Genomic DNA, 11,983 nt, shown 5'->3' with positions numbered 1-11,983 from the left:
TAAAGGAATTCCAATTACAGCGAGCTACGGGAAAATGTGTTACAGTCTTAACCTAAAGTTGTGTATGTCAGAGCCTCAGCACTTCATCAGAGGTTTTATACATTCTCAGTCAGTGTTGCAGTTTGTCTGCATCAGTGACGGGAGCTAGTGTAGGCAAGGGAGAAGGGAGGTGTGTGCTCTCTCAGGGTGCTGCATGGAGGTCCCTTTGAGAGGTAGCACATGGATGTAGGACTCTTCAGATTCATAGGAACAAAACAGTTGAGTAAGAGAAGATGAAATCAAAAGTTTCAAAGCTTCTTTCACATGAATTCTCTTTTTAAATAGATGTAAGTTGTCAGAGGAGAGCATTTCAGATGTTGATTTTTTAGATCCAAAGTTAGCATAAATACTTAATTATATTGCTGGATATTTCTGTCTGCTGGGCAGAGTAGCACCTATATGCCCACTTGACATCTTCAAGTTATCAAATTGCTTAGTCATTTTTTTTTAAAGTATTTCTAAATATTATTTTTTGTTGTAATTGTGTCTGGTGGTTAAGGTGTAGGCTTGAAACAGACCCTTCCATCAGGGAAATTAGCATTTTAGTTTTACATGTTAAACATTTTCCATGTTACCATTTTAAAGAGATGGGTTTACCAAACCTGTTTTAAGAAGGCAATGTTCACTGTCTGAAGGAATCCAATCTGGTTCTGTTTGCTACTGTTCAAAGTATAGAAATGCAGAGATACCCTGGTGTATGGTAGATACAGACCACATTGCTAGGGTGGTTTTGCAGCATTGCTTGAGTGTATTTGCCTCATCTTGGAGGCCCTCTTAACTTTGTTTTGTGGCTACTCAATGAGACTACTGGTAAAAATTTCAGTGTCAACCCTTCAAGTATCACAAGACTGTCTGCAAACAGCCTCTGTAGCACTGCAGACCACTTCTCTGATTCTCTAGTTTGTCTACTTGACTCTATTGTGTCTTCTTAGAACACCTTGCCTAACTAACCTTAAGAAACATAGTTATACACTCACTATTGATTAGTAAGAATCCATACTTAATTATGTATTAACAGGATGTTCCACTCCTAAACTTTCAGTTCTTTGTTCATCAACATGCCAAACAGCATATTGCAGTTTACTTCCACCCATTGCAGTAATGATCTTCCCAGGAAAATGAGGTTTTCCCCCTTCCTTAAATTGCTTAAGGAAGAGACTTATTTCCTGCTCCTTTAGCTGCAAGCAAGCCGGCATCCATCCTTTGGTACAGAAGTGTGACCAGTTGTTCCTCATTGGAGGATTTTATTTGTTTTTTCTGCAATAAAAACAGTTTTGCTGGGACAGTGCTTTGAGATCTTTGCACTGAATCTGTCCTGCAGTCTCTGGGGATGATGTCAGTTAAATTTGGACCTATTGCCACAGCAGTTTCTTTACTTCTAGTTCACAAAAACTGTTAAACTTTAGTGGTATCAGATCATGCACTTGAACAAACCTAGTTTTCCCTAACCAGTTCCTTTTTACTGCAAAAATAAACTTTTCCAGTAGAACAGGAACATATAATTAAAAACTCCTGAACTCTAGCTTTAACATCTACAAACTATCTGACTTCGTAGACAGTCTTCTTAGAAGTAGTATGTGGTGATTTTCTTCCTGTTGAAAAAGGTATTGTGCACAAAATAAATCTCATTTTACCATATTTTTACTCAAAACAGGACCTTAATAGAATCTTCCTTCAAGGGAAAATCTAATCTATGATTCTTAAAGATGCAAATTGAAATTCTGGCTTCTGAATCTGCATACCTCCGTGTGGTATGGATTTGTTTTTTTTGTTGTTTGTTCAGTGTAGAAGAATTAAAACCAGGGAACCTTAGTCTCTCAATCTGGTTCACATATGCTCCAAATTGGAAGAAAGGCCATGACAGCAACTCACATCATCGTAGCACTCCCAAAAGCCAGAGCTTCCACTGGACTGCAGTTCTTGCCTAGACTTTCTCCAGCCCCAAACATGGGGTGGTTGTTACTGATAATTCAGGGTTAAGTTTGGAAGCATCGAACTGGGTGCTAAGGGAATTAACTTGGGATAGAATAAAATCAAAAGCTCTTTCCCCAGAGATCACATCTGTCTTCTTGCGGAAATAGTTTCTACATAGCATGATGATATTTGTAGGAGCATCCTTGCTTATTTCCATGGACTCAGCCTGTCTTTATACAATAATGTCACAAGAATTAGGGTTCTGAATTGTGCAGAAGCTGTGCAGCAATGTCATATTCCTCATTAACTCTTGGGAGTTTTAGTGGCTACCAAAGCACAGCATGGAAGAGCAAAAGGAGAATGACTGTGTCATCAGAAGACACCATTACTGAAATACTTTCCTATGCAGAAACTGTGACATGAAAATATACTGATGAGTTCATTGCTTAAGTGGGGCTATATCTGGGATGTTCGCACTCACCTCTTGCTCAGACCTGTGCCTAATATAAGTAACAAGTTTTGAAGGTTTGCTTAGGATAGTAGTGCAGTGTTAAGCAGCAAAAGCATTTTCCTTTCAATATGGCTATACTCCAAAAGAAAGTAGTTCTGAGTAACTCGTTTGTGCAATAAAACCAGTTGGTAATATGCTTTGGGAGCTCTTTGGATCCAAGATATTATAAGTGGGGGAACATTATTACTGGAAAGTGCTTTTCATGGCAAATGGTCTGTGTAAAGTTACAAAAAGAAAGAGAATGTAAGGGAAGTAAAGGATTCTTGTTCATCTATGAGAAGGGCAGGAAGAGGATCTGGGGAAGTACAGGCCTGTCAGCCTGACCTCGGTGCCAGGGAAGGTGATGGAACAGATCATCCTGAGCGCCATCACACGGCACATGCGGGACAACTGAGGGGTCAGGAACAGCCAGTGTGGATTTATGAAAGGCAGGTCCAGCCTGACAAACCTCTTGTCATTCTACAAGATGACCCACCAAGTGGATGAGGAAAAGGCTGTGAATGTTATCTAGCTGGACCTTAGTGAAGCCTTTGACACTGTTTCCCAGAGCAGTCTCCTAGAGAAACTGGCTGCTCATGGCTTGGATGGGTGTACCCTGTGCTGGGTAATAAGCTGGCTGGACAGCCGAGCCCAAATTGTGGTGGTGAATGGAGCTAAATCTAACTGTTTGATAGTCACAAGTGGCGTTCCCCAGGGCTCTCAGCATTGGGGCCTGTCCTGACCTTTATCGACAATCTGGATAAGGGGTTTGAGTGCACAATCAGTGAGTTTGCAAAGACACTAAGTTGAGGAGAGGAAAATGTTGATCTACTTCAGAGCAGGAAGGCTCTGCAGATGGATTTGGACAGGCTGGATCGATGGGCTGAGGCCAATTGCATGAGGTTCAACAAGGAGAGTTGGAGACTTCTACACTTGGGTCACAACAACCCCACGCATTGCTACAGGCTTGAGGAAGAGTGGCTGGAAAGCTGCCTGGTGTAAAAGAACCAGTCAACAGCTGGCTGAACATGAGCCAGCAGTGTGCCCAGGTGGCCAAGGAGGTGGCCAAGTCTTATGAGGAGCAGCTGAGGGAACTGGGGTTGTTCAGCCTGGAGAAAAGGAGGCTCAGGGGGGACCTTATTGCTCTCTACAGCTGCCTGAAAGGAGATTTGTAGGCAGGTGGGGGTAGGTCTCTTCTCCCAAGTAACAAGCAACAGGACAAGAGGAAATAGCCTCAAGTTGCACTAGGGGAAGTTTAGATGGGATGTGAGGAAAAGTTTCTTCACCAAAAGGGTTGTCAAACATTGGAATAGGCTTCCCAGGGAGGTGACGCAATCACCATCACTGAAAGTGTTTAAAAAGCATGTAGGTGTGGTGCTTGGCAGTCCTGGCTTAATGGTTGGACCTGATCATCTCAAAAGTCTTTTCCAGTCTAAATGGTTTTATGATTCTATGAAAATATCAGATATTTTCTCAGAGGACTATAGAAAAGATTTACATATGTTCTGCTTGTGTCCTGAGCATCTCTGGTAAGCTATCGGACAACAAAGCATGATGCTGCCATGACTGAACTGAGAATGAGATGCTCATCTTTTAGTTGATAAAGGAGGTATAGTAATATCTCATGACCAAAATAATTTCTAAAATACAGGATGACTTATGTTTTTCCTTCACACTGAACAAGAACAGAATGAGAAAAACAGTAGTAATCCTATGGTTTGTTCATTCTCTGAGGAAGAACTAGGTCTCCCCATCTTCCAGGCTGTCTATATCAGCAGAAAAAAGACTGAAAACCTGTGTTAAAAAATCACTTCTAAATACAGTAAATACCCAGTGGACTTTGAATAGGTCTGCAAAAAAAAGGCAAAAGAAATGTGTAATATTCATATATCAGAATATGGGTAGCATTAATTAAATGATATCTTTTGTATGCTAGGAATCAGAGACTAGAAAGGTATTGTTTTATAGTCAGGATATGTGTTGCTGGTACTGTAAAAGTACATTTTCCTGCTAGTAAAAACTTCTGATTTAAATCCTTCATTTTCTAGTACTATTGATTAGTTCTGGTGCATCCTGCAGACTGTTTCTGCTCTTATTTTACGTCTCATAACACCACCGTGGTGAATTGTGTTGTGTAGTTCTAAAAATAACAACCCTCAAACAAACATGATCATTTGTGGAACTAGAGAAAGGTGCACAAGGTCATGATGGCAAGACTGACAGGAGAGGAATTTTGTTCTGAGAAGTTCACTGGGAAGATTTAGAAAATAGCTTGTGTGAGTGGAGAGAGAAAATATGGTGAGATGAGATTTTATCTGATGATATCAACCAAGCTACTTTTATTTTTTAATGAAAGATTATTGGCATATCCTTTTAATTTTTTACATTTGGGAAGGAGGAGAAAATGGATAGGAAATTGCCTGACTAAAGTAGTCCTATACAATTTACATTCCTGCTAAATGATTCACAGATCACCCAGTAACCAATGTCTGCAGCAGGTAGAGAACTCTGATAGTTGATTTAAACATTGCTTATAGAAAGTACTGTTTCCAATCTATTACTTGGAGGCATGGCAGATTAAAAATTATCTAGATCCTCTCTTTAGGAGCAATAGGAATAGTATTTACACTTGACACCGACTTCAAAATATAAATTGCACCACACAGACAGTATGAGGTTCATCCCTGCCTTTTATTAGCTTTTGCAGAACTTGTTTTTTATAGGGCAGGCAGTCAAATCGTCAGTCCCGTATAAGTAGTTCTCCTGCATGCAAACTGAAACCTGGCATGGAAGAAAGAAATCAGTCTGTAAAAGTGATGGCACAGTGTGTTTCACATTTCTTGAGGACAGTGTCACTAGTTTCGTGAGTTATTTAGAGTAAAGCTTGCTTGCTCTCAACACATGTGTCCATGTAAGCTAAACTGAGTAGATCTGTACCACAAACACCAGACTGAACAACAGTGTTTTCCATTTCATGATGAACAGGGAAGAGGAGAATCATATACTTACATTTCCTTTGTTATGTATATTTTTATATGTTTGAAATTACTGTGTGTCCAAGTTTTTTGAAAAATCTAATAAACACAGATCCTGAGTCGAGCTATTTTAATGTTCTAAATATCAAACACCCTCCCCACAAAAAAAAAAAAACCAAAACAACCAACAAACAAACAAAAACCACCTCACATTTGTGACCTAATTTTTTTATTCAACCTATATGCATGCATATACAAATAAATAGTGGGTTTAGTAATATTCTATCTGACTCTAGTATCATATGCATGTAACTGCATCTCAAATTGCCAGTTTACAGGCCATTATGGCTATTTTGCAGGTGATTCTTAGCCACTGCTTGTAAGCAAATCTTGCATGTAAGACTACTGTAGAAATCTGATGTACTCATTTACTGTGTCACATATATTTTCAGTTAGAAAGTAGTAATCCCTGCTTAAATGGTAGTGATGTCAGTTGTTCAGATGGTGCTTAGGTAACTAACTACTCAGTGTTACTGTTATGATGATGTACATTTTTAAAAGTAAGATCAAGTCCAACCATTAATCCAGGACTGTCAAGTCCATCACTAAACCATGTCTCTAAGCACCACATCTACGCTTTTAAACACTCTATGCATTTAGCAAGAATACAGACAAAACTTACACCCTTATTTCTTTTTTTAAATTAAATGTTCCTGAATCAACTAATTTGAAAAATCAAACAAATGCCTGAAATAAGGAATTTTAAAGGACAGAGAGAGGGTTAAAAATAAAAAAATAGAGGGCAGTGCATCTGGGTTTGGACTCATCTATCATATCTGAGTTGACAGATACAAATAGGAGACTATGTCTTTGCTTTAAGAAAACTTCTCCTCCTTGGTCAGTCTGTAAAAGCTCTGAGATTCATGATTGTTCTGAAATAGGGAAAATAGCTTCTGGCAGCAATACCTGGGAAAGAAAAAGTTTCAGATTTCCTGGGATTTAAAAACATTCGTCTAACTTTTAGTAGATCCACAAAAATACTGAGTACTAGAGGAAATCACAGTGAAACTCCTCACTCATATTTGTCTTTGGCCGCTCTTCTCCAGCTGCCTGTTAGGTTAATGCTTACAACAGCACTGCTAACAAGGTCCCCATTTTTTCACATTAATACAAGAAGGAGGACTGTCAGAATGTGACAGTCATCTGTTGTAAATTTGCTTGATAAATATGTGTTGTAGATGGGGAAACTGCAGTCAAATTGTGTTATTTTCTAACTAGCTCTGCCAGTTAACAAAGACACCGTTATGTCCTCCAGCAACAATTCGTGGTATGTATTATACCCTGTCATTTACATGGCCTCAGAAAGTCTTTAGACAAATCATGTCAGATGCGGTAGAGAATATGAAAAGATTGGGTGGAGGAATCATCTCTCTTATCCTCAGTCCATGATGGGGAACCTCAGAGCTGAAAAAACTATTTCAAATGGTTCCCTGCTGATTCCAAGCAGTTGCAGCTATTCTGCTGGTCATTTGGTCCCTCTTTTCAGCAGCAGTGATGCCTGGGAACCCTGCTGGTCCTTGATGTGGGAGAATTGTGTGTTGTTGAAATAGCATTGCCTCATGAAAACATCATGAGGATACAGGGCAGGGGTATCGGGAAATAGGGTAGGGAAAAGAATTAAATGGTGAAAGGCAGAAAGTTCTCTTCAGGATGATTTTTGGTCTTGGACAGTGTTGAGAAGAAAAAGAGAAAAGAATTAGAGAAGTATGTGTAGAGGAAGTAACTCCCTAACAGTTCAAAGAAGGTTAAAGTTCCAGTCTGCATTCCTGCACCATATCTCATTACACTTAAATGAAGGATGCTATTTACTTTTATAAGAAATACTTGTATAAAAAAGTACTTTCTATTTGGACTATGGAAAGAAAATAATGTGCAGAGCCTAATCAACACCATATATGAGTAGATCAGAAGACCTCACATAAATATGAAGGCATAGAGAAAACAAAAGGAGGTTCTCTTAATCAAAAGGTGGGAGGACTGATGTGATACTTGTAATTTTTTTAAGGTCTGCTAAGCTGAAATAATGGAAGGATATAAGTCTGAACATTTTGTGGCACAACTGAGTAGAAAAGCATGAGTTTTGTCAAAGAATAATATGCCTTGGAAATTTCATATTATTCAGATGATGTCAAATGCAGAGCAAACAGCATAAATGCTGAGCTGTGAGAAACTCTGTGTGAATAAATATGTGCCTATCACACTTTAGACATAAGATATTCATATATTTCAATGCTATTTCTTCCCTAACTGGACTGCTTCCTGGAAAAAAAAACCAGAAGTCACTGGCTACAAGTCATACTTAATATTATTGGTACAAATGGTGGCTAGAAACGCTATCTAGCCCTTTTTTAAACTCCATTCTCTTTTAATTGGGAACCTCCACATTACAGGGGAATAATTACAGAAGCAAACTTATCATGGGGGCAAACAACATATTTCCTGCATCGTTGCCTAATAGTGTGGAGCTGGTTGGAATTCAAGTCCAGACCCTGAATTCACTGGTGTCTCAGAAGCAGCTACAGATTAGCGTTTAATAAATAACAGGTCAGCTATGACCAGCTTTAATTGGAAAATGACAGCCAGAGATAATTTCAAATGTAACACCATGGTTTCTTGCCTGTTTAAAGGAATGAAGAGCTTTCACTTCCTCAAGTTTCCTCTAGTGCTGATGGGAAAAGCCCAACATTTTCAATCCCTCAGTTTTCAATCAGGCCTGGGGCAATACTAAAGCAAAAATTATTTTTATATATATATATATAAATATATATAATATATATATATTGGTCATTCACAACACTGTGGTCTGAAAGAGACAGCTCACCACTTTTGGCAAGTCTGAAGAGAAGAAGCAATGTTAATCAATGCACAAGCATTACTCAGCCTCCTCCATCATGCTCCAAGTAAGGAGCATATGCAATGCAACGATCTGATTCTGTGCCTCCATTCCTAGTTCTGTACCTTTGGAATTGTAATCTCTAGGGATAAATAATGGTCTTTAAACTTACGTGGTACTGTGATAATGGAGTGATACCACAAAGATATCTGTAAAGAGATAGGTGCTCAGAAGCAATCTCTTCCTGGGGAAAACAGCATGCACCCTACTGACACTGCAATTACCTAGCCCTGCCCAAACCTGCCTTTGCTTGCTTTTATACCTGCTGGATTCCTTTGCCATGTCACTGGTATGCACCTACCTTGGCTAGTTCTGTTCTCTCTTCTGCAGCGTTCCCAAGCAGAAATTTCCCGGTGCTTTGCCCACCTTCTCAAAAAGACAGCATTGCCTCTCTTGTGAGCTGCCTATTTATATCTCACTTGGATTTTGTATTCTTTGAGCTCTACACAAACCTTGCCCCAGGATATTTTATTGGGTGTTTTCTTTCTCAATCATCCTCCTTATTTTTCATACTCACCTGACAGCTAAATTTTCATTGTGTCTCAGTACTACTCACTACTTGTGGTTCCTGATGCATTTTTTACTGCAGTTCCTGACATCTGAAACTGATTCCCTATACTTCTTTGCCTCATAAACTCTCCATCTTCTCCCAGACCTCAGCTGAAGATGTACTTTTTAGCACTTGCCTGTATCTCTTAATTATCTCTTTGCAGTTTTTTATTATATATCCCATTGATTTTGTTGTTAAACTGGATAAGTATTTAGGAATATATGGTATACTAAAAAAAAGTTATATAAAATATGGCTGAATTTTGTTGGCCAGATTCTTCTTATTCACATTAGTTGCAAAAGAACTCCACGATTTTCCACAGAATTATACAGATACACTCTGGAGTCAGTGAAAGAGACTAGGACACAGTATATTTTATGAGATGACTTAACAGCAATCCTAGGTGTTATGCAGTGCACCAGGGGCTGCTCACCTGCATGGAGGGTTGCTCTAAATAGAGCAACAAGCTGGTCCAGGATTGGAAAATCAGCATGGCAGCAAAAAGCCATGTTACAATAAGGAACAAGCCAAGCGAGGGCTTCTGTGTAATAAACCTGGTGCATAAATTCAGTGTTTTGCTTACTGTCTTCAGTGCAAAATCTTCTTTTAGCCCTTGATGCTTTAGTCTCTGCAGCTTCCTTATTGATACAAAACATTATTGTACGAAACTCATGCACAGAAGGAGCAGTAGTCTATGCCATCTTGCATCCTTGATCACCTCAGGTCTGTGTACAACATCCAAAGTCACAGGGAGTGTGTGTAAGCAGAGCTGCAGCAAGGCTTTAAAATCGCTTTAAGGTACTTACATCAAATGAGTTTTCCATGCCCCTGCTCTGAGGCCAAGTCAGAAAACAGAGTACATATTCTGCCCCCAGAGGTTGTGTCACTGGAAAAGAAGTCAGGCATGGCTAATTACTGAAGTGCCTTACTGTGTCATTTGGCTTAAGTGACTGTGGGACTGATCCAGAGACCACAGGAATCAGTGGGAATTTTCTTCCATTTACTTCAGCAGGCTTGGGGTCAGGCCTTTGTTACAGTGTTCTAAAACCTGCTTAAATACACCTCAAGCTTCTGCTGGTCTCGTAAACTCTATCAATTGTTCCCAGATGCACTGTGCAGAAAATAATTTTCCTTTTCTGTGAGATTTCAAATACAAACAGCAAGCAATATGAAAAGTCTGTGGGCAGCTGGTTTGACTTTTGTCCTAGAAAATCCAGACTGGCCATGCATAACCTTTCTTGAATAGAAAAAATAACAATAATTCAAATTGATTTAGATGTGAACGCAGTCAAAAGGATTGAAACTGGCTGAAAAGACCCTGGCCTGGATGAAACTTCAAACACCACTGGGGAGAGAAGAAGAACAGAAAATGGAAATGTGAGTAGGAAATAAAAAAATGCAATTTGAACCAGAAAAGAAAAGTTAATAGATCTTCATCCAAATTATATCTTCATTTGCACCTTATGTATTTCCTTTGCTCCTGAGCTTCTCTCTTGAAGGTTTTAAATAGGCCTAATAAGGCCACTGGCTTCAGTAAGGGTGTTGCTGTTTTGCTTCAGTGCCGTTATGAAGTAGATCAGCCTCAAAGACTATGAGATGACTGCATGCAGTCTGGAAGAACATGCCCAAGTTTCTCAGTCTTCAGGAAAAATGAATATGAATTGTATTTATATGTCTGTTCTTAAATTATTCTTTTTTCTCAGGATATGCCAGGAAGGGGACAATTAACATTATACAGTCAAATGGGGATCTGACATTTCTTACTCAGTGAGGGATGTATCCTAATGAACTTCCAAATAGCCTCAAAATACTGATCCCAAACACTGAAGAGAGTAGACAGATTAGTTAGTATGACACTGGATGGAAAATAATATAAATTCAAGATAATTCAAACTAAATACCACTTCTTATCAGAAGGGAAGTGTTTCCCTTTGAAATGTGCTGAGACCTGTTTCTTGAGATGTCTGAGAAGCACTGGAAGATAAGTACACTGTAAGAGGCAGTCATGCCTTGGCAGGAGGAAGAACCAGGTAACCTTAAGGTCATATGTGTCTAAAATGGATCCTGCAATGATTTTAATAGAATGGATCTAATACAATGTTAGTAGCTGAATTCATCACTTCGGTGAAGAATCAGTACTTATTTGAAAGTGTTCACACAGTGATATATATTTAGAAACCAACAACAGCCTAGTTTCAGCTGCTTGTCACACATGTAGGATGGGTGCTAGATAAAAGTGACATGGATTAAAAAAACAAAAACAACCAAACAACCAAGAAAGGAGAGTTTAAGTATGAGCCACATAGGCACTGTGTTCTGCTCTTCCAAGGAAAGGTCCAGGAACCAGAAGATTTAGTTGAGATCTTGTTGAAGTAATTTATTTCAGGGGTTTAATGAAGCCTGGCTACCAAACTTACTTCAGGAAAAAGAGAGAAAAAAAAAAAAAAAAAAAAAGAAGCTAAGGAGCTAAGTTTCAATTTGCAGTTATGAATTTGAGATGCTGTATCTAGGACATGGCTAAACAATTAGTAATACAAAATGTATCTGCTTCTATACCAACTTCATTTTAGATAAAACAATCTATAGCCAAAAATTGATTTATGGAACTAAATGAAGCAATTGTGATCAGGCCAGCAAATATCTATATGCATGAAAATCCAGTGCATACAAAAGTAATTAGATAAGCCACCAATACAATACAGTTAGATATATGGTACAAATGAGCGACTTGATTGTTCTGTTGTGCTGGTGTTAAACAGATGTAAAATAGGTTAAATTCAGATCCAGTGGCTTGCTACATGTTTTTTATTCAGTCTGGGTTTACTCTGACTTCATTTGAGTACAGTGGTATACACCTAGTGTCAGGGGGAGCAGTAACAATTTACTATTATTTGTTTCCTAGTTTAAACATTTGTTGGTTTGTTAGGATGGACATAAAGATAGAAAGAAGGAAGGACTGAGGGACTATTTATTTGAGGAAGAAAATGCAGACGTACAATCCAAAGGACAAATACGTAAACACTTCATCTAAGTTGATTTTCACATCCACATACCCATCACAG

This window comes from Falco biarmicus, chromosome 1, assembly GCF_023638135.1.
Source record: "Falco biarmicus isolate bFalBia1 chromosome 1, bFalBia1.pri, whole genome shotgun sequence".
Classification (NCBI taxonomy): domain Eukaryota; kingdom Metazoa; phylum Chordata; class Aves; order Falconiformes; family Falconidae; genus Falco; species Falco biarmicus.
The sequence above is the reverse complement of the archived record's forward strand: the minus strand, read 5'-3'. Positions refer to the sequence as shown.